Raw genomic sequence first — 7,057 nt, 5'->3', positions numbered from 1 at the left:
AAAATAAAATAAAATAAAATAAAATAAAAAAGACGAGTTCCTTATGTGAATTAAGGATAATCTAGTTTCTGACAGGAACTAGTTTTTTCAAATCTGACTCCTTCCTGCAGCTGTCTAAGCCACAGAAAGCTTGCAGTAGTCTGCATAATTCCCTCTCCTACTGCATAAAGTGTAGAAATCATTAGGTCTTTAAATACTGATACAGTGTGATTTGCAAGAGCTCATCTTCAGCCATTTGCTTCCCTGTTGGTCATTACTTGCAAACCAATTTACGAATCTGATGGTGCCTTTTCCCAGTTTACAACTGTGGGAGAGCAACTCTGGATCTTTGCCCTCTAAACCTTTTAGGTTCTTGACTTTGACAGAACTTGCAGGTTCTTTCCTGCAAGCACAAAATGAGAACAACTGAGTGCTCCTCTTCCTTTGCAAGCCCTTGCAACCTTACTTTTCTATGACTGAATTACATAAAATCTTGTCGTGTATCAGTAGATCTGCTGGAGCCAGAGAAACAGTCAGCTCAGTTAGGACTTTTCATCAAAGGCTGTATTCCCAACATGAACACTTCTAGGTCTGATAGTAGTTTCCCTGCTGTCCCTGTTTTTGCAGCAGTGGCAGGTGGATTGCACAAGCACAGATGTCTGGCATCTGGTTTTAAATGTGCTCATCAATTCACATTTGAGTGAGACATGCATCCCAATGAACTGGATTCAAAAAGAGCAACACTGAATGGAAAGACTGAAATTTCTTCCCATTTCATACTGCCACTGCCAGTTGCAGAGATCACTGTTTTTTATGCAACATCAAGGAGGTGGCACAGGCAAGCTCTGGCTGGTGGAGTTGGTTGCTATATCCTCTAAAGTGAGACCCCTAGAAGAGAAAAACAGTGTGTCTCTCCAATCTTCTAGATCAGCAGCAGCAGCAAAGTAAGTTAATGTCAAGAGAATGGATCCTTTGAAAGGCAGCATCTTTCAGTCCCCATTTAACTAATCTCTAATATAATCTGGCATATGAACTCTGAGAGATTGTCAGATATCGGTCTTCTTGGATTAGCTGGCAAAAAAAATGGATAGTTTTTCCAGTAGTTTTGAGGGTGGTGGTTTTTTACTTTTGTTTGGTTGTTATTCTAATGTACTAAGGCAAGTTTTTTTTCATTTGAAGTTTGGGGGATTCCATAAAAAGCCTGAAATCCAATTTTTCTCGACAAGTTATTCACCTTTCAAAAAGTGCTTGTATGGCAGGTAAAAACTTGATCAAAATGAAGACATTTCTGCTGTCACTGAAATGTCTTAGAGGATGAAAAATAAAACTTTCCTATATCTCTTCTGTTTGATTATTTCACACAGAATATTTAAACCTTCCCTTCTTTTTTACTAAGATAGTATGACATAGACCTATTGTAGAAATTTCAAAAATAAGTGAATAAAGTTGTCTATTTAATTTCCAGCTGATAAAAATATGTACTTGTTACAATGGAGAATGACTGCAAAACCTAAAGTGGAAGAAGTTCCCCTGTTTACATTTTACAGCAGGGTTTTGTTTTACACACACAAGAAAAACAATAAAAAATGTTTAATGTATCTCAATTTGCAGAATAAAAAGAATACAGTCTGATAATTTTTAGGTATCACAATCAAAAATCAGATTTGGACAAAGGCTAGCACTACCCAGAGAATGATTCATCTCCTTAAACTTCTTCAGCCATATAAAAAATGTGTGTCTAGTCTTAGCTGGCCACCTGGGATGCTTTCATAATCAATGGAGAAAGACAGGTGCCTAAGACTGGTGAGATTAATCATCCTCTGGAAGTGTGTGCACCACTACTTCTTCATTGTCTGTAGAAAGGTTTTAAATAATTGTGTTGTACTATATACAACTTTTAGAAAATAAACTTTATCAGAAAGCGCAAGTAGTTAATATGCACAGTACCAAATAGACAGCTATTATAAGCAGAATTTTTATTTTTAGTATTGCAATATCAGACTGCCCTAAAAAATCTTCCTCGATATCCTGTGCAGTTGAAGCCAGGGAAGGTTTATGTGACAGTATGTTCTGTATTTTCCCATAATAAGAAGAGTTTATACCTGCCAACATTCTAATGAAGAAAATGGTAAAAATCCAAAGTATTCATAAAACAATCTGTACATGTACTCCAATCCAGTCTACACTGTATGTGCACAGATCAGCTCCTGTCTGTAAGTTTGAAATAAGGCTATTGTTCATGTGGATTTGTATTGTGTCTGTATTGCATTCAAAGTGTCCAAGTTGTGTTTGATTTGCTGCACACAGAACATGGAGCTATTTTGGGCACAGATAGTGGCTGCTTGTTTTAGATTCCTAGATGACCAGAGACCACTGTACAGTAAGGAATCTGGTAGGTTGATGTTGAAAGTTATCAGATGGCACATTAGTGCTAAATGCAATAAAACTGACAGTAGGTATGAAAGATAAATTTCTATCATTAAATATCTGTTAAAATATATATAAATATGTGAAAAACAATTACTAGTAGGGCACTGAAACAAAATCAGCCATGTACTGAAAGTATATACAGTCTGATAAGAGCTGCAAGGAGTGGCTCTCAGCTGAGATACATGTGGAATATGGACATTGAACCTTTGCTTTTTTTGAATCCAGGAGGAATAAATGTGCTAAAAATAAACAAACAAATAAATAAATAAGCTTTTAGCTAGTAGAGTTTAAGTGCCAACAAGATATGGACACAGAAAATCTACGCATATTCAGTCATTTTGCAAAATTACATCCTGTAAAGACAGTGCAGGTCTGGCATTTTAAGATCACACTAAGGTCATTCCATAACACTTCATGAAATGCATAGTACCTAAGCCACTTTCAAATAAGCTAATTTCAATAGCTACCACCAATTCAATACATTGTAAATTCCAGGTGTAACAACTTGTCCTAAAACAATTACTCTAGATTGCTTCGTGGTCATTGCTGGGATTCACCAGGTGACTGCAGCCATCTATACAAGACAATTCATTCTCCTGATATGCGAAGGTGTATTAAACATGTGAGCAGAGGAATACTCATGCGGTATGGTTCAGTGTGCAAGCCCGCTTTCTGTCCACCCAACAAGTCTTATGAAGCAGGTTATGAGTGCAAAGCAGATGGCACAGGAAGCAACAATACAGTGGACCTCTGTACTCAATAGATGGCAACAATAGGATGCAAAAAAATCATCTATGTCCTTGTGGACTTGGGAGCACAGCAGGAAGGTTTCCAGAGATAACTGCTGGGGCTCAGGCCACCACAGTAACAGCCAGCACATGTCCTGGAAATTCAGCACCAGCTGAGTAACTTTCAGAAATGAGCTCTGTATACATTCCTTCTTTACTTGATCTAAACCTTTAAGGAAAAATGTCCCTGTTCTTTAAGAAAGTTGTATTCGGATCCAGATTTACAGCTTAAGATGATCTTCACAAGCTGTTCCCTTGTCTTGTTGCAGCTTATTGCAAAGGGCATGTCAGAATTCCTTACTCTAGAATAATTTTTTCTCCATGTCATTCCTATTCAGTTCTTGGCAAGACCCTAATGTGTTCCTATTTATCTACCGTTTTCCTTAATTCTAACTGCATTAGTTGCTTTTTCCTTTGTGGCAGCTACTTTTTGTCATATCCTGATAGAAATAAAGTCAACAGAGGGGTCATACTGATAAAGAGTGAGTTTTGAATGTTGTCACTAATGTTATATTCATGTAGAGGCATACCCAAGATGTTTTGGACAGTTTGTAGACCAATGCTTCTTATCTGGTTTCAAGTGAAGGACTAGTTAATCTTTCTTGAAAACACATGCTGAGACCAACTCACTGTTGTTTATGGGAGGAAGTGAAAAGAGAGATAATAAATAAAATAATGAGAAATTAACTAAATGCAAATTATTTTATAAAAACATAGTGATACTAATTACAAATTGATACTAATTTTAATTGCTTGTATTGGTAATAAGAAAAATAATTAGCAATGGAATTATGCCTGAGGATAGATACCAACAGCAGTCAAATGTCATCTCATGAGTCTATCAGCTCACAAGATAAGACTTAGGATAAACGTTGGATATTCAGCTCTTATTTTATTTTCTCCCTTTGTGTTTCCCTACTTGCTTGCATGATGTGAGATACTAAAACAACTGTATTTGTGGTTAGATAATAGAACATCTACTCATGTAATTTGATATGCAGATTGAGAGGATAAAGATACAATCCCTGTCTCAATAAATAAAAGATTTACATTCTAGTCATGTTGCAAGTGGGAGGGTATAAGGCATCATGTGCTTTGAAATTACCTTTTGAGTGCAGTACTATTTGCATAACAAATTTCTAAAACGATTTTTCATAGATACAAGTTCACAGCTCCTCCATCTAAAACTAGTTCTATAGGACATGTGAGTGTTCTCATTATATGAAGTTTGAATGCTTGTATTACAAACACAAAAAGATTTTATTTATTTAGGATTTTAGCTTCTTATGACAGGGCTCTTCTATTGCAATGTGTTCATAAACTGCTTAGCAAACCAGCACTTCAGTCTTATATGGAACAAATATCTATATATGAGAAATAATTTATGCAGATATTTAAATATGTACTATTCCCTGAAAATTATCAGAGGTTGATCCACACTTCTAGGTTTGACATTTGTCTCAAAATTGGCTATATTCCTGTTCTTCTCTATATGGTTTGTTGGACCAGACTTTGGACTACTATCTCTGAAAATATTTGCCTCTCCCTATGGTTAGCGGACTAGCACTTTGAGAACTGAAATATTAATATAAGATTATATTTTACAAAATTTATGCTAATTCACATTTGGATTAGAACCACTGGTCCTGAAATTATCAAGTTTTCAGAAACGCAGTATATTAAAAGTTACTGTGATCAGCTAAAATGTAAATTCTGGAAAGTAATATAAGAAATTTACATGTAAGTTGACATGGAACCTAATCTTTAAAATAACATATTTTAAAGATTTAGTTCTTGAAATTTTCATTAAGTGATAAAACAATTTTCAAAATTATTATAATAGACATTCCAGAATGATAATAAAAAGATATTAAAAATAACTAGACAACCTGCATTATGTCTGCTTGTGTCTCTACTGACTGCATATGGAGTACAGAAAGACCAACTCAGATATTTACAGCATAGATATGACAAGATGAAATGAAGCCCAACTTAAACTACATTTCCTGTAAATACTTTCTAAATAAACCAATGACTGGACACTCTCATTCCTTGAAAAGTTTAGTCCTTTTCCACAGAATGGAAACAAAATGGCCACTTAACTGTAACCAAAGATGATCCGTAATATGCAGGATAGCATAATATCAAACCCCAGATCTGCAGTCAGCAGATCACTGCTAGGAGGAGCAACAGACTGGGAGAAGAAAAGAACAGCAGCTACAGCAAGAAGACTAACACTAATAGATAGACATGCAACTGCAGAGGGCGAAGAGAGGAAAGAAAGAAGATGGAACCAACAAAGAGTAGGCAGAAAATAGGCACTTCATCTCACTGAAGCTGAGAATAACCATATAAAATGTTTTCACCAAACTACATGGCTGAAGTATTCGGGCTCAGTGTGTATTTTTGTTACATACACTGAGGGCCAGATGTGTCTCACTTAATTAGAGTCTCCTGAGTCAAGAGTGTAATTGCCTTTGGTTCTCACTAAAGCAAATCCAGCAAGAGCAGGTGTATGAGCCTCTTGCAAAGTCTATGAGTCGTGACTCTGCTCTTGGCAGTCTGTCTCTCTCTCTCTTTCACTCAATGACAAGTTTCAGGTAGATAAATCTACCTACTAGTTTGGGATGAACTTAGGTTTTCTGTTTCTTACATTTGTTAACTACTAACCTTCATGCTGCCACTGTTTCTGTTTAGCAGTTTGGTGTTTCTGCCACTGTTTTTGTTTAACAGTTAGGTGGTTTTTAATAAATAGTAAGGCTAAGCAGGCAACAAGTGAAAAACAAAATTAAAAGCAAAGCTGTCTTTAACACAGACTGGAAAAATGTCCAAATACCCTAAGATCCAAAAGAACTAAGAATATAAGATTTCCTAACTAGCATGACATCTGTAAATATGGAGTGTCTTCAGTCCTTCCATGGCACTGGGGGGTGCTACTCCAGTCATTACTACAATACTGACATTAAGGCACTTGAAACCTACAAATCAGGTTGGGTTGGATTGGTTGGATTTGTTGGATTATTAACAGTAGTCCAGCATTCAGAGGAGGAAACAGAGAGGTCGTTTGCTATTTTTTGTCACCCATGCATAGGTCTTGTTTTTCTCCAGAGTTCATTCTAAAATGCAAGAAGCATCATCAAGTTTATGATTTTTAGAACATCTGCCTTGACAAAAATATGCCTGAAATGAGAACAATATGGTCACTGTGCCAGAACAATAGTAATGATAGCCTCACTATTTATTATGATAATCATTTTATTCTCACTATTACACCAAGCAGTATAATTTATTGCAGTAATATGACCTGGTTATGAGTGATTAGATTACACAAATACATATTTTATATAGTTCAGGAGGTTTACATATTCATGCTTTCCTGATGAAAATATGTTATGTACTAACAAGAAGAAGGTCTGAGATGAAAAAGAACACAAATTTCTTCTTATAACTGGCAGCTATCTGTATGAGATCTAAGCAAGGTATGAGAAATGCATGCAAATGTAATGCATGCCTGTTGATAGTAGAATTTCTATGGATCATCTATTAAAGTAGCACTTTGTTATCACCCTCTGCATCCTGATTCTGAGCTATGTGAATTTACATGAATGTAACTTTAAAATATACCCTTCTACTGAAGATAGAAAATAAGCTCTCAGGTAATGGATCTCAAATACTCTCTGATTTCAGAATAAAAAGATCCTGTGTTCATTTACTGTCTAAACAGACTTGAAAGCACTGAGCCTTAATGGCATTTCTTCGAACTATGGGACTTCATTTCTATAAAGAAAAACTGCGGAAGGAAGGGAGGAAGGGAGGAAGGGAGGGAGGAAGGGAGGGAGGAAGGGAGGAAGGGAGGAAGG

At 36.1% G+C, this 7,057-nt stretch overlaps 1 protein-coding gene across 4 annotated transcripts in view; it reads left to right on the top strand.

Annotated features, from left to right (window-relative positions):
- The window catches only part of GPC6 (glypican 6), a 795,726-nt gene that overhangs the window by 648,186 nt on the left and 140,483 nt on the right, over window positions 1-7,057 (top strand). The window lies entirely within an intron of this gene.

The sequence above is a fragment of the Oxyura jamaicensis genome, chromosome 1 (assembly GCF_011077185.1).
Source record: "Oxyura jamaicensis isolate SHBP4307 breed ruddy duck chromosome 1, BPBGC_Ojam_1.0, whole genome shotgun sequence".
Taxonomy (NCBI): Eukaryota; Metazoa; Chordata; class Aves; order Anseriformes; family Anatidae; genus Oxyura; species Oxyura jamaicensis.
The sequence above is the reverse complement of the archived record's forward strand: the minus strand, read 5'-3'. Positions and strand labels throughout refer to the sequence as shown.